Source organism: Phacochoerus africanus, chromosome 8, assembly GCF_016906955.1.
Source record: "Phacochoerus africanus isolate WHEZ1 chromosome 8, ROS_Pafr_v1, whole genome shotgun sequence".
Classification (NCBI taxonomy): domain Eukaryota; kingdom Metazoa; phylum Chordata; class Mammalia; order Artiodactyla; family Suidae; genus Phacochoerus; species Phacochoerus africanus.
Window position 1 is genome coordinate 90569213 of NC_062551.1, and position 22900 is coordinate 90592112.

Below are 22900 nucleotides of genomic sequence, written 5' to 3' on the forward strand. Positions count from 1 at the left end.
CTTCGCAGGGTATCTAGCTCATTGTGAGCGGTGAGTAAATATTCTCTGACTGCTATTATCAAAAAATCACAGAACAGCTCCCCCAAGTCCAAGAAAGCCCTGCGTGGGCCGCAGGAGACAAAGATGTCTTCAGGGGGCTTACAAACTAGAGCAGAGATCTCTCAGGGGAGAAAAAATATCCACATGTTGTTTGCATTTTTATCTTATCCTTTTTTAATTTATATTTTATGTATGTCTTATGGTGTATATATATATGACTTTACTCAAGCAAGTTTCAAAGAAGAGAATGTGATTCAAAAAAGGTAAGAGAGGGAGTTCCCAATGTGGCTCAGCAGTAACAAATCCATGTATCCCCAAGGCCACAGGTTCAATCCCTGGCCCTGCTCAGGGGGTTAAGGATCTGGCATTGCAATGAACTGTGATGTAGGTGACATACCAGGCTCAGATCCTGCTGTGGCTGTAGCTGTGGCTGTGGCCAGCAGCTGCATCTCTGATTTGACCCTAACCAGGAATCTTCCATATGCCTAAAAAGCAAAAAATAAAAACTAAATTTTAAAAAAAACTGGGGGGGCAGGTAGGAGAAGAGATCCTGCTTAGCAGTTAAGGATTCAGCGTCGTCACCACCATGGCTAGGGTTCAATGGTCAGCCCAGGAGCTTCTGTATGCCCCAGGCTCAGCCAAAAAAACAAAAAGAACATAGGAGACAGGGACTAAAACAAATTATTTCAAATGGAAGGGGCCCTATGGGTCATTCAATCAACCTCCACCCACATTCCACACATGGGGACACTGAGGGCCAACAAGGGGATTACACTCAACCCAGAGTTACAGCAGAAACAAGGAGCCAGAGCCCTGAGAAATCCAGAGAACCCGAGAAGCTAGCGCTGAAACTGACAGCGCTAATGGCCTGAACCCAGCCAGAACCCAGATGGGAACTTGAACCCAAGTGCCGGGACTCGAACCCAGCCTAAACCCAGATTGGGACTTGAACCCACAGTTTTACATTCGAATCACTCACCTGGTGTCTGGACTCACTGAGGTTCGGGTTCTTCATGCCTCCTCGCAGAAGGAATTCAGTGAGAGACAAAGGGGTAGGCAAGAAATAGATTTATTAGGATAGACACTTGTGAGAGATGCAAGCGGGCAGGCAAGGAGGCTCTGCCCAAGGGTCTGGTGGGCGACAGTTTTATCCCCCAAGGGGAGTGGGGGTCTGAAAAGACCTGTCTCTTCCTGTCTGGGAGTAGTAGCTCCTCCTTGGTATCTGGTAAGGTGGGTATTCAAATCAGCAGAAGAGGGGTTCTCAAACTCTTGCCCTCACCCCATCCCCTACCCAACGACCTGAGGCAATTCTCGCACCTCCACTAGTCAGCCTGCCTTGTTCTGATGCCTTCTTTCTTTCTTTCTTAATTACTCAACAAGCTCTATTACATTTATAGTTGTACAACAGATGGCTTCTTTCTTGAGCAATTGTTAACTTACAGTGATCTCCCAACTTCCCCTCAGTTTCCCTCTCTATCTATGAGGGAACTTCTACAACGACCTGTGCCTACTCCATCCCTCTCAGAGCCATGGGCCTCCCAAGAAACAAGGGCCCCATGGGCAGCACAGTCAGGAAGACTTCCTGGAGGGCACAGGAACCAATCTTGGAGTGAAAGAACAAGGTGCCAGCTGGGCAAACTCCAGTCAGAGATGAGGCGCTGTTGCTTATAAAGCTCCCTACATGGGCTCCCCGAAGGTCATGACCAAGGAGTGGGAGGTCACTCCCCCAGGTCCTGGCCAGCTGACCTAGCACCCACTCACTCTGAATTTCCACCTCCTCTTGGTCCTCCCCTCCATCTCCCTTCCTCTGTGTTTTCCTCTGCCTGATTTCTTTAGCTCAGTCTCTCTCTTTCCTGAGCTATCTGGTCATTCTCCAACCTGGGGCGAGGAGCCGGGAGGGGTCTCCTCCCTGGATCTGTACTGAGAGCTCCTGTCTCTCCCCGGGATTGGGTTGCTCAGCCTCCCCAGTATCTCTGCCTCAGGGCAGTCTGTGGGTTTACTGGACTGTCACCTTCCAGGCCTGTTTCTCCAAGTCTCTCTCTGGCCCTGAGTATGTGTGAATGAGGGTGTCACACACCTGGGTTTCTCTGTCTCAGATTCTGTCCTTCCATTGCTCTGTCTGCCTGACCTCTCTCTGGGCCTCTCTTTATCTTTTTGCCATTTTGGGGGCCACTCCCATGGCATGTGGAAGTTCCCAGGCTAGGGGTCCAATCGGAGCTATAGCCATCGGCCTACACCAGAGCAACAGCAACATGGGATCCGAGCCGCATTTGCAACCTACACCACAGCTCACAGCAACGCTGGATCCTTAACCACTGAGCAAGGCCAGGGATTGAACCTGCAACCTCATGGTTCCTAGTCGGATTCGTTAACCACTGCGCCACGACAGGAACTCCCGGGCCTCTCTTTAAGTTGCTGATTCTCAAAGTGTAGTAGTATTTCTTGGGAATTTGGTAGAAAGACACATTCTTGGCCTCTGCCCCCACAAAGATTCTCTCTTGGACCAAACTCAATTCAGGCTCCTCTGAGCCCTTTGCAGCTGAGCTCTGTTTCTTTTTTTTTTTTTTTTTTTTTTTTTTTTTGCCTTTCCTAGGACCGCTCCCGCGGCATATGGAGGTTCCCAGGCTAGGGGTCCAATCAGAGCTGTAGCCACCGGCCTACACCACAGCCACAGCAACGCAGGATCCGAGCCTCATCTGCGACCTACACCACAGCTCTTGGCACCGCCAAATCCTTAACCCACTGAGCAAGGCCAGGGATCGAACCCGCAACCTTATGGTTCCTAGTCGGATTCGTTAACCACTGTGCCACAACGGGAACTCCACTCTTTTTCAATGGTTCCCATGTTCATCTCCGTGTCGTCCAGTTTTACCAAGAATCCTGCTAAGTCCATCTAACCAGAAGCCCCCACCTCGACATCTGATCCGGTTCCTCATTCTTCAGGCTATTCCTCCTCCAGTGTCCTCCACATGATGTCTCATCACCCTGGCGCCTTCGGCAAGAATCCTGCTGGGTTGGTTTAGCCAAAATCTCCCCTCACCCTTGTTGTTTCCTCTCAGTAATTTTCCGTCCACTGACCCCTGTCCTTGGCTCTAAGTACCCACAATGCCCACTGTTCTTGGAGTTGAACCCCACCTCTCTCCCTCACTGCAAAATCCCATTGCAGGAGTTCCCTGGTGCAAAGGAAATGAATCCGACTAGGAGCCATGAGGTTGCAGTTCGATCCCTGGCCTCGCTCAAGGGGGTTAAGGATCCGGTGTGGCCGTGAGCTGTGGCGTAGGTCGCAGACACGGCTCAGATCTGGCATGGCTGTGGCTGTGGCACAGGGCGGCAGCTGCAGCTCCAATTAGACCCCTAGTCTAGGAACCTCCGTATGCCGCGGGAGCAGCCCTAGAAATTGCCACAAAAAAAAAAAAAAAATGCAGTGGTCCCTATACCTATCAGGATAGTCCCTCCCACCCCCAAATAAATAGTCTTTCCTACTGTGCTTTAACAAGCAGCATTGGGAGCTCCCACTGTGGCTCAGCAAGATAAGAACCCAACATAGCGTCCGTGAGGACACAGGTTCAACCCCTGGCCTCGCTCAGTGGGTTAGGGATCCAGCATTGTTGCAAGCTGCTACAGGGTAGGTTGCAGAGGCACTCAGATCCAGCATGGCTGTGACTGTGGTGTAGGCCAGCAGCTGCAGCTCCAATTCACCTGCTAGCCCAGAAACTTCCACATGCCACAGGTGTGGCCCTAGAAAGAAAAAAAAAAAAAAAGCAGCATTGAATATTTTTTCCTTTAACACCCCAGACAGGCTGAATCTGAACTCTGAAAATGGGACCAGCAACCTGCTTCTATAAGCCCCACCCCAAATGGCTGGGGTGTCTGGTGCAGGTCAGGTTTGAGCACCAAGCCAATCATTCTGGCTCTGTTGGGAGTAGGGGATGGAAGCAGGCTCCTTGTTCTTGGCTTTGTCTGTCACTTTGTCAGTCTCCTATAGGTTTATGTTTGCCATATCCAAGGCCATGGGACAGAAAATAGCTGCATCCCCAGTGGTGTACTCCACTTGCTCCCCACATCCCCAACAGCTCAGAAGCAAAAAGCAGAGACTGCCCAATTAGAGGCAGCTTGTCGACTGACCACAAAGCCTGAGAAGACTGTTCTGGATTAATTGGGAAATATCAACTGCTCCTTCTGCTGGAGATGTTCACACAGTTATGAGGTCCGATCGCCCAGTACAGCTGCAGTGCAGACTCACCTATGTGCTTTTATTTTTTATTTATTTATTTATTTATTTTTGGTCTTTTTGCCATTTCTAGGGCCGCTTCTGCAGCATACGGAGGTTCCCAGGCTAGGGGTCTAATCGGAGCTGTAGCTGCCAGCCTACAGAGCCATAGCAACATGGGATCCAAGCCGCGTCTGCAACCTACACCACAGCTCATGGCAACGCTGGATCCTTAACCCACTGAGCAAGGCCAGGGACCGAACCCACAACCTGGTGGTTCCTAGTCGGATTCGTTAACCACTGAGCCATGATGGGAACTCCTCACATATGTGCTTTTAAAGCATCCTACCTGCAGGGAATGACTGATCATCAGCATTTTTTTAAAACACTACCCAGGTGATTCCAACGTGCAGAGAGCGAAGCCCTAATGTAACCCTCGTTCCCCCTTTAAAGACAGAGGTCAGGATGCCCCTTTTACAGATGAAGACACTGAGGCTCAAAGAAAGAAAATGCTTGAGCAAAGTCCCAAAGCTGAGATTTGAACCCAGAGCTGTGGTCAACATTCTTTATTCCACTTACCGCTGTGCATTTTGCACATTTCACTGTCATTCTCCGTGGCTCCCTCACTTCTGGTCTCCCAGAGTGGCTGTGTGTTGCCCACTCCAGCCAAGCCAGTGGCACCCTGCCACTCCACCCCAGTTGTCAGCAGCAGCGAGGGCCCTGGGCAACCAGCTCTGCACCTCGGAAACAGCTGACCCCTCCCAGCAAGTGAACTCTCCTCCTTGGGCTGCTTGCAAGATTTTTGTTATTTCCCCACCAGGGAGGTTTCTTTCCTGATACCCACCACCCAATGTTTTCTCTTTAAAGCCATGTCAACTTTGCATTCTACTCCATAATGCATCAGGGTTTGTTTCCATATAAAAATAATACTGATTGATTGAATTTTGACAAGGAACATGTATTACTTTTGTAATGTAATATATTCAATTAGTAAGTAAATATAGTGCTTCTAATTCCTTGCCATTGGAGTTCCCATTGTGGCTCAGCAGTTACAAACCCAACCAGTATCCATGAGGACACGGGTTTGATCCCTGGCCCTACTCAGTGGATTAAAGATCTGGAGTTGCTGTGAGCTGTGGTGTAAGTCGAAGATGCAGCTCAGATCCCACGTGACTGTGGCTCTGGCATAGGCTGGCAGCTGCAACTCCCATTCGACCCCTAACCTGGGAACTTCCATATGCCGTGAGTGTAGCCCTAAAACTTTTTTAAAAAATTTTTAAATTAATTCCTCACCATCAGGTAAAACTGATGATCCAGGGAGATGCCAGTTCTAGTCTGTGGCTTTATGAATTCCCAGCACACCTAGGATGTCCCCAGAGGCATCTATAATATATTCATTCATTCTTTCTTTCATTCATTCACTCATTCAACAAATATTCTTGAAGAACCAGCCCTGTCTCAGGCATGGGGCTGCTGTATGGGGACACAATGATGAGTAAAAGAAAAATGCTCCCTGCCTCCTGGGAAGCTCCAGTCCACTCAGGGACCAAGGTGTTAAAACACACATGCACGTAAATAAAAGTATAACTTGTAAAAAAAATTAAAAAAAAAAAAAAAACGCTCCAGAGAAAAAGCAAAGGATCACTGAGCAAGAATAATGGGGGGAACTAAACTTATTTACAAAAGAGTGACATTTAAACTGAGACATAAGGAGTTCCCGTTGTGGCGCAGCGGAAATGAATCCGACTAGGAACCATGAGGTTGTGGGTTCGATCCCTGGCCTCACTCAGTGGGTTAAGAATCTGGCATTGCTGTGAGCTGTGGTGTAGTTTGCAGATGCAGCTTGGATCCCATGTTGCTGTGGCTGTGGCGTAGGCCAGCAGCAACAGTTCCAATTCAACCCCTAGCCTGGGAACCTCCATATGCCACGGGTGCAGGCCCCCAAAAGTCAAAAGACAAAACAATAAAATAAAAATAAACTGAGACATTAAAGATGGATCTGAGTTAGACAGGTAAAAGGCAGCAGTGGGAGAATTTCCAGACAATAGGTAATGCGCAGGTGAAGAAGGAAAGGAGACAAACCCAAATCTTTCTGGAGGCTCTGAGATGAATCCTTCAGCATCCAGATAGAGAGCTCCCAGGCCAGAAGCAGGATCAGCCCCCTCTCCAAGCCCTGGGAGGCAGCCAGGCGCTCTGCCAGCCCCAAAGCAGCTGCAGTCTCTGGGCACGAGGCCACCTGCCATCCCATAGCCAGCTTCCAGCTCCAGACCAGCCCTGAAGGAGAACCTGGAGCCAGGTGGGGTGAGGGCTAGTACAACCCACGGATTCAGCCTCGGATGGCTAAGCATAGGACTGGGGTCAACTCTAGATCAGGGCCAAGCCCAAAGGAATCCTCTGGGCTTCCCCACATCTTCCCTGATGTCTGGCAACAGCGCCTTTGGGGCACAGGGATATGAGTAAACAGACTGCAGGTGCAATAGGGCCAGCTGCCCTTCTGAGCCCAGGTCGGGTCAGAGATTTCACCTGGTGCCAAGGTCGACATCTCACCTTGTGCTCCAGGAGGGGGCCCTGGCCCCAAATCCTGATCTTCAGCCCTGACACCCTCCTGTTAAGCCAGTACATGTAGGATTAGGGGCTGTTTACCTCCTATCTGGGCCAGACCAGCATCCTGAACCCTCAGCCACCATGGCAGTGGCGGGCCCCTTCTGGGGTCTGGCACCATCCTCACCACGCTCAGCCCAGCTGCTCTCCAAGATGCCTGGCTGGTTCCTCACCAACCCTGGCCTTCTCCCACCTGGACTATGACCACGGCTTCCTGGTCACAGCTTCCATCATCCTTGCTCCTGTGGCCAGAGTGACCTCTCTAAAAACACAAACCGGCTAATGTTGTTTTACTGCTTCAAACATTTCAGTGGACTTTCCATCACCATACAGGGTAAAGTCCAAGCTCCTCAGTAAAACTCAGACAAGTGCTGCACCCCCACCCCACACCCCCTCTGCTCTCAACTTTCAAAGAGACTTGTAGGAGAAAGGACACAGGAGAAGGTTGGGGAAAAAGTGAGAGAAGCATTCAGAGGCAGAAGCACAAGCTGAGACACCTTAAACCACTGGCCTGAGAGCCCCTCCACCCACCCAGTCCAGCTGGAGTCCACAGCAGAAAAGGGCCCTTCCGCTAACTCTGATGGCCAAGGCTGCAAAACTGGGAGCTCAGCCAAGCCTGGGCCTCTGCTGCCACCCAGGGGCTGAATAGAGCAGCACAGGCAGGTGAGCCCGTCTCAGAGATACAGAAAGGAGCCCCTCTCCCCATGACTTCTCAATGGTGAGCAAGGTCTGGTCAAAGATGCGGCACAAGCAAGGGCCTCAGTCAGAGGTGACAGTATCAGGATCCAGCTTAAAGGGTTCTAAACACACTTCTATTATGCATCTGCCATAATGCTTTGTGATTTGCCTGTTCCTGCATCTAATTCCCTCCTAGACGCTATACTCTCAGCTCACAAAATAAGCCCCTGCCCTCTGGTTAGGCAGCTTCCCCAGCCTCTGATGCTCTTTTCTTCCAAACCCCTGGGTCCTGGGGAACTATCTCAGGACAACAAAGCCAATATAGCTTAGCCTCTCCACATCTGCCCCCTCCACCACCCACCTGAAGTGGTTCCTGCCTCTCCCACCACCACGTTTGTTCTATCACTTGCTCATTCACCAGATACTCACTGAGAGCCTCCTGGGTACCTGATTCTACACGAGACCCTCGGGTGACAGCAGTGGGCAGACAGAAAAGTCCCCCTCTCATGGAGCTTGCCATGACAAATGAGGAAGGTAATTTCAGGTTGTGATACACTGAGTGATATGTCAGAGAGCACCAAGGCTGGCAATGAGGTGAGAAACTGTCGGTCAGGGGAGCCCTCTCTGAAGCCAGGTGTAATGGTTTTAACAGAGATCCACAGGGAGTTCCTATTGTGGCGCAACAGAAATGAATCTGACTAGTATCCATGAGGTTGCAGGTTCGATCCCTAGACTCACTCAGTGGGTTAAGGATCCAGTGTTGCCCTGAGCTGTGGGTGTAGGTGGCAGACATGGCTCGGATCCCACGTTGTTGTGGCTGTGGTGTAGGCCAGCAGCTGTAGCTCCAATTTGACCCCTAGCCTGGGAACTTCCATATGCCGGGGGTACAGCCCTAAAAAGCAAAAAATAAATAAACAGATAAACAAATACATAAAATATGTCCACACATTCTATAAAATATGTCCACTGCCTTCAAAAAGGAGAATCTAATTTCCCTCCCCATAAGCCCTTAGTTGCAGGCTGTACTCAGTGACTCATTTCTAATGAAAGGAATGTGGCAGAAGTAATGATGTGTTGTGTTGACCGTGTGTGGTTTCCAAGATAGCACATAAAAGGCTTGGTGATTCCTCCTCTCTCTCTCCACTCTAGGGGAAGCCTGCTACCATATCGTGAAGATGCTCAAGGAGCCCTGTGGAGAAGCCCAGATAGCTGGGAACTGAGGCCTCCTGCCAACCAGCCATATGAGGGCACCATCTTGGAAGTGGATCCTCCACACTCGGTCAATCCTTTGGATGCCCGCAGCCACTGCCAGCATCCTCACTGCAGCCACATGAGAGACTCTGAGCCAACACTACTTGGCTGAGCCACTCTGGGCCAATGTGTCCACTAGACATAGCAGGCACAGTGCCCAGAGCCCCCAAAATCATTAGGACCCATGAACAATTGTTTTAATTTCCATTCATGTTAGGAGAAAGAAAGACATTTTAGGTCAAAGAAAATGTTTGAATGCAAAACATCAATACATCTGTCTTTATACAACACAATCATAAAATGTAATTTTCAATATTTTTTTAAGAAGAAAGGGGCCAACAAAGACAAAAGTCATAATATAATGGTGAAGCTGCTCTTGAATTCTTGACCACAGACACTTTGAGAAAATAAACATTTGTGGGGGTTTTTTCTTTTTTTTTCCTTTTCCTACAGTTTTGTGTCTTTTCCAGGTTTCCTTATGTTATTGATTTTGTTGTTATTGATTTTCTTTTTATGACCACACCTGTGGCAATGTGGAAGTCCGAAGACTAGGAGTCAGACTGGAGTTGGAGCTGCCGGCCTAACCCACAGCCACAGCGACACCGGATTCGAGCCGTATCTGCAAGCTACCCCGCAGTTTGCAGCAACACCAGATTCCTAACCCACTGAGGGAGGCCAGGGATTGAATCTTCCTGGACACTAATGTCAGGTTCTTAACCTGCTGAGCCACAACAGAAGTCCTTTTTTTTTTTTTTTTTTTTTGCCACACCTGCAGCATGTGGAAATTCCCCAGGCCAGTAATCAAACTGATGCTTTGATAATAGCCTGAGCCACTGCAGTGAAAACACTGGATCCTTAAACCTCTTTGCTGCAAGGAAACTCCTAAATATTTGCTTTTTTTTTTTTTTGGTCTTTTTAGGGCCACACCCTTGGCATATGGAGGTTCCCAGGCTAGAAGTCAAATCAGAACTATAGCCCCTGGACTACACCACAGCCACAGCAACGTGGGATCTGAGCCATGTCTGCAACCTACACCACAGTTCACGGCAACACCAGATCCTTAACCCAAGGAGTGAGGCTGGGGATCGAACTCCCATCCTCATGGATACCAGCCAGATGTGTTTCCACTGAGCCATGATGGGAACTCCAAATATTTGCTATTTTAAGCTACTAAGTTTTGGGAGTAATTAAGAGGGCACTAATATACTGGCCTCATGAGGATTTGAGGGCAGAGCACTGAAGACAGGGAAGAGCAAGTGCAAAGGCCCTGGGGTAGATATAATCTTGGCTTGTTCAAAATGAACATAAAAATACTTATATAACCCCTTTCAGTCTCAGTTTCCTCATCTGTAAAATGGGGATGATGATCTTTATAGGTCCCCATTAGGCTGAGGTTGAATGAAGAGTCTCTGGCACAAAGTAAGCACTCTGTGTTCACTATTATTATTCAGCCTCCTGGCTTCTCTTCCTCCTCCCATGTCCTGCCTGTACCCGATAAGAGGAAGGCCTGGGCCATCCTCTTGCCATACCCCTGATCTCCAACAGTGCATCCAGCAGCTGGGAATCCAGGGAGGCTGGGACTCTAAGCTGAAAAAAAAAAAAAAAAAAAGTTATTCCAAAGATAGAGATGAGAGGGATTCAAGTTTTGCAGCTCTTGCCTGAAATCAGTGCCTTCTTTCCCATCACACACTTGCTAACTTACCCAGATCCAGTGAGAGTCTCCTATAATCCTAGAAAATTCCTGATTCTCAGACAAAGATCGTACTTGCCACAAAAAGCCCACGGTATGTCCATACATCCACCTATGCTCTGCCAAAGCAAGGAGATGCCCTCTTCCACCACTGGGACCGTGTAAAGGCCAAAGCAGGGCCACGGCCCAAAGTCTCAGCCACAGGGGTGGCATGAGAGTCAAAATTGCTTACACACACACACACACACTCCTGTGCCCAGAAGCCTGGACTCTTGCTTTGCTTAGAATGAGTCCTTCACATGGGGTCACAAGCAGGTTAGGAAGGGAGTTCCCGCTATGGCTCAGTAGGTTACCAAACAAACTAGTATCCATCCCTGACCTGGCTCAGTGAGTTAAGGATCCGGTGTTGCCGTGAGCTGTGGTGTAGGTCACGGACAACTTGGATCCTGCATGGCCGTGGCTGTGGCAAAGGCCAGCAGTGCAGCTCTGATTCAACCCCTAGCCTCAGAACTTCCACAGGTATGGCTCTAAAAAGCAAAACAACAAAACAAAACAGGTAGGAGGGAGAACGCTGGTCAACACTCCGTGGACCGCCTGGGCACAGCAGACGTGTCCACCACTGCTTACCCTGCTCACTGCTCCTGCCAAGTAGACACACCATATTCTATAATGGGAACAACAAAAATCCTCAGTACTGGGGGGGCTTCCTCCCTGCCAAGCACTGAGAACCTGATATGCATTCGGTTCTCACAGCAACCACACTTGAGGAGGGAACTACTGTTGGAATGGTGAATTGAGGGCACAGAAATGGGAAGTAACTTGCCCAGAGTCACACAGGAGTCAAAGCCAAGATTAAAGTCATACAAGGGGGTCCTGCTATGGCGCAGCAGAAACATATCCAACTAGGAACTATGAGGTTGCAGGTTCAATCCCTGGCCTCGCTCAGTGGGTTAAGGATCTGGTGCTGCCATGAGCTATGGTGCAGGTCGCAGACGCAACTCAGATCTTGCATTGCCGTGGCTGTGATGTAGGCCGGCAGCTGTAGCTCTGATTCAACCCCTGGCCTGGGAACCTCCATATGCCGAGGGTGCAGCCCTTTAAAAAAAAAAAAAAAAAAGGACAAAAGACCAAAAAAAGAAGAAGAGCTCTGGCCACAACATACTGTGTGACCTTGGACAAGTTACTTAACCTCTCTGAGCCTCAGACTACTCCACGGTATGGAATTTTATGAGAATTCGAGTAGATCCTATATGTGGGGCAGCTTAGAAAGCTGCTGGCACATAAGAGGTATGACCTAAACCGTGGAGGTTGTCAGGATATTTCTGAGGCTTTTTCCCCCCACCCCCACCCTTTTGGTGAAGTGAATCCTGTGAGCACAGTGTAGACTTACTTAGTCTGGGGCCCCGGTGACACTCGCCAGTGGGGTCCTAGTGGGTTGCACTGGCCTGACGGGGGTACCCTGGGCACCTGTGCCCCATCCAAGTGAGAATGTTGCTGTGGGACCTCTGGGCCAACTTTCTGCACCCCAGCTCCCCTCTGGGCCCCTGACCTCTGCCCAGCCTTTATCAGTCCCCTCCCCTGCCCCCACCAGCAGTGAGAATCTGCTCTGCTATCTTTCTAGAATAAACTTACTTGGTGATAATGTAAAAACCACAAATGTAGCTCAGAGAGTTCCCGTATATGCTTCACCCAGCTTCCCTTCCTGGTAACCTTTTGCATCACCTGGGTACATTTATCAAAACCAAGAGATTAAGAGTCCTACAATTCTGTAAACCAAACTCCCGAAGCGTTCAGACGCCAACTTCTTTTCTGCTCCGTGTTTCAATGTGCTGAGCGTTCTGGGCTTGCCTGTCCCCCGCCCAGTCCTGCCCTCAAGGAGCTCACAGCCTGAGGCTGGGCGGGAGATCAGATACAGAAAAAATGAGACAATTACCCTAAGAGAGGAAGCACGCCTGGCCCTTAATTCCAGCGGGGGAGGGTCCCAACCTGAGCTGAGCTTTGAAGGACGAGCAGAGTTTGCTCCCTTTTCCTCCTTCACCACCTGTAGAAGCCAATGCTCTTCCCCAGATACCGGCCCGGGGGTTCCTGCAGGCCCCTTTCCCAGTGACTTCCCACAGAAGACAAGAGGCCAAACCACAGCGTGAGTGAAGACCTGACAGACCAGCTAAAGCCCAGCTTCAGCGCTGTGTGACACGGAGCAGGTAACTTAACCTCTCTGGGCTTCGCTTGCCTTCCTCTTCCCTTCCCTCTCTCTCTCCACCTCTCCATCAGACCCTGCCCCCTGGGCTCTTTCTGTCGGACACAGTGTCTTCCTAGTTCTATTCATCTCCCCTCAGCCTCTCCCAGCCTCCTCCCTCCTCTACCCCACCCCCCATCTCAAAGCCCCTGGAGTCCCATTAATTTTGAGAGGCTGTCTGTAAGGACGGCCGCCCGGCCCAGTCCTGGGTCTCAGAGAGCTGTGTAATTATCCACTTGGCGCCAAGGCGAAGCGATAACCAGTTCTCCCTCCCTCCTTCCCTGCCTGCCTCTCGTTCATCCATTTCACTGCGACCTCCTCGGGGAAGCCGATTGTGGAGAGGCCTGCTGGTGAGGAGGGGCGGGCTTCGCCCTACCTTGCAGAGGTCAGGGAAGGGGAGAGAGGGCAGTCCTTCCAACCCCTCCATACTCGACGGCCCCGACAACCCTCGCCCTCAGTCTGGGCCCACTGCCGGTCCTGGACGTCTCAGCTGAGCCCTTACCCGTGTTCCAGCCTTATTCGGCCAACTTGGCCCCCACATCTCCCCATGTACATCCCACTGGCCCTTAAACCCCCAAACCTGGACGCCCCACCTCCCCTACCTGATCTGCATCCCCCATCCCTGCCCTCCTCCTCCTGACGTCCCAAAGCACCAGCCACCCAGCTCTCACCCTGAACACCTACTCCTCTCTTTCTTCCTTTCTTTTTTCAGACCCCCACCCACAGCATAGGGAGGGTCCCAGCCTAGGGGTCGAATCAGAGCTACAGCTGCTGGCCTATGCCACAGCCACGCCAGATCCGAGCAGCGTCTGTGACCTACACCACAGCTCACAGCAACGCTGTGTCCTTAACCCACTGAGAGAGGCCTGAGTCCTCGTAGGTACTAGTCAGATTCATTTCCGCTGAGCCACATTGGAAACTCTTTTCTTTTTCTTTTCTTTTTAGGGCCGCACCTGCGGGTTATGGAAGTCCCCAGGTTGGGGGTCAAATCGGATCTACAGCTGCCAATCTACACCACAGCCACAGCAACACCAGACCCAAACCGCATCTGTGATTTACAGCACAGCTCACGGCAACACCGGATCCTTGACCCACTGATACGGCCAGGAATCTAACCTGCATCTTCATGGATCCTAGTCAGGTTCTTAACCTGCTGGGCCACATCAGGAACTCCTCACAACCACCCATTTCTGTTTATGGCTGACCACCAGCACCAGATTCCATGTCCTAAAGGTCACCTGGGAGCAGACCCCTTGGTCCAGAGAGCCTGGGGTCATTTCCAAACAGCAATGTCCAGGTCTGATTCTATCATCATCCCCTTCACTCTCCCTGCACCCATGGCACCCCTTCTTCCCAATCCCTGCTCCCAAACCTTTCTACCTCCTCCTCCCTACCTGTAGCCACACATTCCCTGGTGTTTGACAGGAGAATGGACTTTGGAGTCATTAAGAACTGAGCCTCCATCCTAGCTTCATCATTTCCTAATGTGTGACCTGGAGCAGGTCGCTTCACCTCTGACCCTAGGTTTGATTGGGTATCATGTGGGGCTAAGTGTACCCACTTTGCAGGGTTGTTGGGAACATGAGTTGAAAAAGTAGAGAATTGGAGCTCCTGTCGTGGCGCAGCAGAAACAAATCCGACTAGGAACCCTGAGGTTGCAGGTTCGATCCCTGGCCTTGCTCAGTGGGTTAAAGATCTGGCGTTGCCGTGAGCTCTGGTTGCAAACGTGGCTCAGATCTGGCATTGCTGTGGCTCTGGTGTAGGTCAGTAGCTACAGCTCCAATTCAACCCCTAGCCTGGGAACCTCCATATGCCGCGGGTAGGGCCCTAAAATGACAAAAAGACAAAAAAAAGAAAAAGTCCAGAATTGCCTTCTCAAGTGACTGCCAGGCCAGGCAGTCCCATACATGACTGAAGAGGTCTGGTGCGGTCATTGCAAGCTGGGGAGCAGATGCTCCATTAGAAGGAGACAGCTTGGAGTTCCCGTTGTGGCTTAGCAATAACAAACCCACCTAGCATCCATGAGGATGCAGGTTCAGTCCCTGGCCCCCAATCAGTGGGTTAATGATCCAGCATTGCCGTGAGCTGTGGTGTAGGTCAAAGTCACGGCTCAGATACCAAGTTGCTGTGGCTGTGGTGTAGGCCAGTGACTATAGCTCCAATTCGACCCCTACCCTGGGAACCTCCAAATGCCATGGGTGTGGCCCTTAAAAAAAAAAAAAAGGAAGGTGGCAGCTGTTTATCACCCTTTTTTTGTTTGTTTGTTTGTTTTTTGTCTTTCTAGGGCTGCACTCTGCAGGGAGTATGGATCCCGTATTGCTAGAATTTCCAATTTTTCTTTTCTTTTTTTTGTGGCCACACCCACAGCATATGGATGTTCCCAGGCCAGGGATCAAACCCACGCCTCCCCAGCAACCTGAGCTGCTGCAGTCTGATTTTTGCCCCACTACGCCGTGGTGGGAACTCTAAGAATTTCCAATTTTTCAAGAGCAGCCCCCAACCGTGTTTTCATGTAGAATCTCCAGATTAGTCTATGCTGGCAATTAATTGAAATGTTTCCTCAAGCTCCACGAAAGCCAAATGAAACATTTGCCTCCAGGTCGCCGGTCTGTACTCTCTCATGTATGCAAGGCGCTGGACCCAGTGCACACTCATAACGAGAGTCAATAAACGTTAATTCCCTTCTCTGCCCTGCCTATTGATTCAAAAGGAAAAAAAAAAGTCACTCTCAGATATTCCTCCCATTCCACTCTCTTCATCATCGTCTTCACGTCACCTTCAGGGGCCAGGCCCTGTCCATCTACCCAAGATGCCTCCCCTCCCTGGCTCCCCACCAGCCTTCTGGGCAGAAAAAAGCTGTTTGCCTGGGTCCAGCACCTCAAAGCCCTGGCCCTTTCATTGTCTCACTTATCTTTTTTTTTTTTTTTTTCCCTTGCTATATAGGACCGAACCTGCAGCACCTGGAGGTTCCCAGGCTAGGGGTCGAATCGGAGCTGTAGCCACCGGTCTACACCAGAGCCACAGCAACGCAGGATCTGAGCCACATCTGCAACCTACACCACAGCTCACGGCAATGCCAGATCCTTAACCCACTGAGCAAGGCCAGGGATAGAACCTGCATCCTCATGAATGCTAGTCAGATTCGTTAACTGCTGAGCCACGACCGGAACTCCCATCTTTCTAAACACCTATAAAGTAGTTATTATTGACCCCAACAGAAAAACAAGGGAAATGGGGTCCAGGGGGTGTAAGTCCATCCACAGATACTTAATCAAACACCTACTGTGCACCAGGCTCTGTTAAATGTCAAACCCAAGATCACACAAGGTGTTCTTGATTGCAAATGACAGAAGCCTAACTTAAATAGTCCGGGGCAAAGGGGTGTTGGGGAAACAATACTGGGTTCCAAAAAAAAAACCTCTACGCAATAATCTATGTGGGGAGAAAATCTGAAAGAGAATGGACGTGTATACATGTAAAACTGAATCTCTGTTGTACAGCATAAATTCACAACCTTGTAAAGCAACTACACTTCAATAAAACTTTTTAAAAATGAAAAAAAAAAAAAAAAGATAAACGCAGCCAGGGATGCCAATGCCTTCTAGGCACTCATTTGCTCTTCTCTTGTTTCTGCTTCCTTCTCTGTCCCAGCATCACCATCTCATCCAGCAGAGCAGCGGGTCCAGAGCCTTGCTTCTCGCAGTGTTTATCATCAGACACTGTCCCTGCCCATGTTTGAGAGTCCCAGGGAAAGCCCATTAGTAGATTGGCGTGGGTTACGTTGTCACATTGGGCTGATCAACTGCACAAGGTAAGTGTGACTGATGAGCTCAGTTTGGGGCCAGTCTCCCCCTCGGGCCAATCAACAGTCACCAGGAGAGCAAGCTTGGGAGGTAATGCGGCTGGTTAGGGTAAGGACGGGAGACCTGCCCAGGAAGGGAGGCTGATGCTTGTTCAACAGAGATGTCTTGGTTTAGGCCCTCCCCCAAGCCCAGCCTGAGACTCGGATTCGCATGAAAGTTGGTTTTTTGGAAGGCGATCCCCAGAATGATGGGCCTGGAAATGGGACATGAGGCAGAGATGGGAAGGAAGCCAATGAAGGGTCTGCAGCTGAGTGCATTACCTCCATGGGCACCAGAGCGCCATCCTACTGGGCACCTTTGGGAAAGACAAGGGCATGGCCCTCACTGTTATCCCAACCCAAGGGTGAGGGGGCTGAAGGAGTCCTACCCTAACCTCCCTCAGTCACAGGTGGAGGGCTGCCCCCAGCAAGGGGTCAGTTCCCTGGCACTTTCAGCCTGCCCTGTACATGGGCAGAGAGGCCCCAGAAGCCCAGAGAGCCCCAGCAGAGTGGCAGGTTCTGGCCCCTGGATGCTGGGTCTGCTTCCTGTGAATCATGATGCTTTACATAGGCCCCGGCAACCACCACAGTGGAGCAGGCCAAGATGGGAGGTGGGTTCTGATGGCACCTGCTACCCGTACTGACTGCTTGCTGGAACAAAGTTTAAAACCCAGGTCTGTCTGACCGTTTGCAATAAGCCGTGTGGTCCCCACACTAGACCATGACTGAGCAGAGGTGCTGAGCATTCTGGGGAGAGCCCAATGGGCAGTCCCTGGCCCTGGAATGCCAGCAGTGGGAAATGTGGTGGCCAGTGACCCAAGTGGCAAGAACTAGATATCCAGGCCTCTCAGTCCTCCGCAAAGGAGCCCCCTCTCCCCCCAGGGAATGGAGACAGCAGACCACCCCTCCCAACCCCAGGGCACTCAGTGATCTCAGCCATCAGTTCAGTCTCCCTGTGGACCTGGCTGGAAGGTTGGGGAGGCCCAAAGCACTGGGCCCCCAGTCTCAGACAGTAGGTCTCACTGCTGCCATGACTCAATCTGCCCAGAGCCTCAGAAATAGCAGAGAAACCCAAGCGACAAGGCCAACTCCAGCCCCCTTGGGCTGAGCATGGGAGCAAGGGCAGGACCAGCGGGGTGGGTCTATGTGCCCACCTGGGGCCCCAGGAAAAGGAAACAAGAATGTTTACCCAACCAAACAGAGAGCAAAAATAAAGAAATAGGGCGGGGGGGGGGGGGGCCGCGGGTGCGGGCGGTTAGAGTTCCTGCTGTGGCTCAGCAGTAATGAATCCTACTGGTGATCTTGAGGACGCAATCCCTGACCTTGCTCAGTGAGTTAAGGATCTGGTGTTGCCATGAAATGCGGGGTAGGTCGAAGACGTAGCTCAGAGCCTGCGCTGCTGTTTCGATGGCATAGGCTGGCGGCTGCAGCTCCAATTCAACCCCTAGCCTGGGAACCTCCATATCCCGCAGGTGCAGCCCTAAAAAAAACAAAACAAAACAAAAAGGTCCAATCTGCACTTTTCCCCTGACTGCCCTGGCTTCTCTCCCCATCACTCTGCAGAAATCCCTCTGGCAAAAGTCACCAGGCACCTGGCTGGCCTCTCTGCTGCTGGGTTTCCAGTTTTCCCCCTCCCCTATGCACCCCCATTTCTGTCTCTGACTGTGCTTTCGCCTCCAAAGGCAACTCTTTTCACCTGCTTCCTGAAACTCCCCAGAGCTCTGCCTGGACCCTCTTCTCACTCCGCTCACTCTCCTAAGGCCACCTCATCCACTCCAGTGGCTCCCACCACCAGCTCAGGGCTGAGGACACCCAAAGCACATCTCCAGCTGTTGCTGCCAGCTGCTGTGGACAGTCCACGTGGCTGCCCTCCACACCCTAGAACACTGAACCCACGAACTCCAAACATGTGGGGTCCATCACCTTCCCTATGCAACCTGCTTTGTTCCTGCATCCCTGCTTCCATTAGTAGACCCACCACCTGCCAAATCACAAAACTAGCAGAGCCTGGGGGCCAGCCCGGGTCTTCCTCTTACCTCCTCCCTTGCACCCAGTCAGACCCCAAACACTGCCAGTAGTACATGCCAAGTATTTCCCAGACCCATCCCTCTGCCTCATCTCTCTTGGCGAAATCACTGCAATAACTTTTTTACTGGCTTCACACACCTCTTCTCTCAAACAGAGGGAGTTTTCTGAGCAGGCAGTCAGTCCTCACTCTTCCCAGATGCTGTGTGTGTGAGTTTGTCTAGTCACTAAAATTTATTTGTTCAACCCCAAAATCAATGCCCGCGGTGCTTTCACCGTCATCTGTGAACAGGTGCAGAACAGAGAAGCATTTGAATCACCAGACATGCACGTTTCCAGCTAAGGTCGGACACAGGGATGCTTTGCCTTATTGTTTCAGCTGATACTGTATATAAATGTCCTGTTTGAGGTCGATTTATTGCCACTTTTTCGCATTTTCACACTTGGGGAAGGTGATTCCGCTATTTAAACTGGGCCCCGAGCACAGCGCTGAAGTGCTGTCTGGTGTTCCCAGGGGCAGTGAGGTTGTGAAGGGTCTTAGGGAGAAAATACCTGTGGTAGGTGAGCTTTGTTCAGGTACAAGTGATAGGGCTTTGGCTGTGATTTCAGTGTTAATGATTCAATGCTATATATTAAGTCAGGTGTCTTTGTTTTATTTTTTTTTTGGAGTTTATTAGCTTTTATTAAACAATGTATTTAACTTCTCAGACAGCAAAAGCAAAGCTGGATAACAAGTCACTAGTCAGGAAATATTAATAATATGAATTAACTACTATTGTATAGTGCTCAGTATATTTGAAACTGTCTTTACTTCATTTAAATGTTTCTTATACTTAGTGAATCTTATTACATTTATAGGTGTACAACAATCATCACAACCAAATTTTACAGCATGTCCATCCCAAACCCTCAGTGCATCCCCACACCCCCCAACCTGTCTCATTTGGAAACCATAAGTTTTGCAAAGTCTATGAGTCAATATCTGTTCTGCAAAGAAGTTCATTGTGTCCTTTTTTTAGATTCCACATGTAAGTGATGTTGGTGTCTCATTGTCTGACTGACTTCACTTGGCATGATAATTTCGAGGTCCATCCATGTTGTTATAAATGCCGTTATTTCATTCCTTTTAATGGCTGAGTAATATTCCACTGTGTATATGTACCACATCTTCTTTATCCACTCCTCTGCCAATGGATATTTAGGTTGTTTCCATGTTTTGGCTATTGTACATAGTGCTGCAGTGAACATTGGAGTACATGTGTCTTTTCAAGTCATGGATTTCTCTGGATAGATGCCCAGGAGTGGGACTGCTAAATCACATGGTAGTTCTATGCTTAGTTTTCTGAGGAATCTTCATACTGTTTTCCACAGTGGTTGCACCAATTTACATTCCCACCAACAGTATAATAGGGTTCCTTTTTCTCCACACCCTCTCCAGCACTTATTGTTTGTAGCCTTTTTTTTTTTTTGTCTTTTGTCTTTAGAGGCCCATACCCACGGCATAAGAAGGTTCTCAGGCTAGGGGTCAAATCAGAGCTACAACTGCAGGCCTAGGCCACAGCCACAGCAACACCAGATACAAGCCGCATCTGCAACCTACAGCACAGCTCACAGCAATGCCGGATCTTAACCCACTGAGCGAGGCCAGAGATTGAACCTGCAACCTCATCTGACCCCTAGTCAGATTTGTTTTTGCTGGGCCACGACGGGAACTCCAATGTTTGTAGATTTTTTGATGATGGCCATTCTGGCGGGTGTAAAGTGGTACCTCATAGTGGTTTTGACTTGCATTTCTCTAATAATGAGTGATGTTGAGCATCTTTTCATGTGTTTTTTGGTGATCTGTATGTCTTTGGAGAATTGTCTGTTTTAGATCTTCCACCCATTTTTTGATGGGGTTGTTTGTTTTTTTGGTTTGGAGCTGTAGGAGGTGTTTATAAATTTTGGAGATTAATTCCTTGTCAGTTGATTCATCTGCAAAGATTTTCTCCCACTCTGTGAGTTGTCTTTTCGTTTTGTTTAGGGTTTCCTTTACTGTGCAGAAACTTTTAAGTTTAATTAAGTCTTATTTGTTTATTTTTGTTTTTACTGTCATTACTCTAAGAGGTGGATCTGAGAAGATGTTGCTATCGTTTATGTCAGAGAGTGTTTGGCGTATGTTTTCTTCTAAGGGTTTTATGGTGTCTGGTCTTATATCTATGTCTTTAATCCATTTTGAGTTCATTTTTGTGTATGGTGTTAGGGAGTGTTCTAATTTCATTCCTTTCCACATGGCTGTCCAGTTTTCCCAGCACCACTTATTGAATGGGCTGTCTTTTCTCCACTATATATTCTTGCCTCCTTTGTCATAGATGAGTTGGCTGTAGGTGCGTGGGTTTAATTCTGGACTTTCTAACCTGTTCCACTCATCTATATTCCTGTCTTTATGCCAGTGCCATACAATTTTGATGACTGTTGCTTTGTAGTATAGTCTGAAGGCAGGGAGCCTGATTCTTCCAGCTCCATTTTTCTTTTTCAGTATGTCTTTGGCTATTCTGGGTCTTTTGTGCTTCCAAACAAACTTTAAAATATTTCGTTCAAGTTCTGTGAAAAATGTCCTTGGTAATTTGATAGGGATTGCATTGCATCTGTAGATTGCCTGGGTAGCATAGTCATTTTGATAATATTGACTCTTCCAATCCAAGAGCATGGTATGTCTTTCCATCTGTTTGTGTCATCTTTGATTTCTTTCATCAGCATCTTATAGTTTTCAGAGTACAGGTCTTTTGTCTCTTTAGGTAGGTTTACTCCTAGGTATTTTATTCTTTTGGATGCAATGGTAAATGGTATTGCTTCCCTAATATCTCTTTCTGATCTTTCATTGTTGGTATATAGAAACGCTGTCGATTTCTGTCTAATCAATTTTGTATCCTGCGACTTAACCAAATTCATGGATGAGCTCTAACATTTTTCTGGTAGCGTCTTTAGGATTCTCTAAGTATAGTATCATGTCATCTGCAAATAGTGATAGTTTTACTTCTTCCTTTCCAATTTGGATTCCTTTTATCTCTTTTACTTCTCTGCTGTGGCTAGGACTTCCAAAACCATGTTGAATAGTAGTGGCAAGAGTGGACATCCCTGCCTTGTTCCTGCTCTCAGTGGGAATTCTTTCAACTTTTCACCATTGAGAATGATGTTAGCTCTGGGTTTGTCATATATGGCCTTTATTATGTTGAGGTAGGTTCCCTCTATGCCCACTTTCTGGAGGGTTTTTATCAGAAACGGGTGTTGGATTTTGTCAAAGGCTTTTTCCACGTCTATTGAGAGGATCATATGGTTTTTGTTCTTCAGTTGTTCATCAGTGAAATTAGCCTATAATTTTCTTTTTTTGTGGTATCTTTATCTGGTTTTGGTATCAGGGTGATGTAGCCTCATAGAATGAGTTTGGGAGTGTCCCCCACTCTGCAATTTTTTGAAATAGTTTCGGAAGGATAGGTGTTAACTCTTCTCTAAAGATTTGATAGAATTCTCCTGCGAAGCCATCTGGTCCTGGACTTTTGTTTGTTGGAAGTTTTTTAATCACAGTTTCAATTTCAGTACTTGTGATTGGTCCATTCATCTTTTCTATTTCATCTTGGTTTAGTGTTGGAAGATTATACTTTTCTAAGAATTTGTCCATTTATTCTAGGTTTTCCATTTTATTGGCATATAGTTGCATGTAGTAGTCTCTTATGATCCTTTGTAGTTCTGTGATATCCGTTGTTACTTCTCCAAGTCAGGTGTCTTTAAAGATAAACATACATCAGACAAGATTGTGTATTGATCAGCTGATGAAAAGGAAGCAGCCAGGCAGGGGTTGAGGAGGGGCTTGGTGTGCGTGTTTTGGGGAGAGGTGGGCTGTGGATTCAAGAGCAAGGGTAGCTTTCCATGCAGCCCTGGTGCTCTCTGATGGAACTAGATTTGGCAGTGATGGGATGCAGGGAAAGGGGCATGCTGGACACCAAAACCAGTTCCATTTGCCATTATAAGAGGCTTCACAGTTGGTACTGGACTTACCAGCTAATAATTAAAACCAAGTTGGTGAATTCCTGGAGGTCGGGGGCTGATGCCCATTATATCTTGCTCACAAGCCCCTAAAAATGACCACTGGTGGGGATTTATATGTTCATTGAGCATGCAGGTCCCACGTGGAACAAGTTCAATTAAATCAACCATCCCAATACAGTATGAGGATGACCTGGAAGCTCAGGGCTGCAGAAGCCCCCAGATGGAGCCCCAAACCACCTGGGACTGCGCAGTCAGGGAAGGCTTCTTGGAGGAGGAATCCAGGCGAGAAGAAAGATGAGGGAT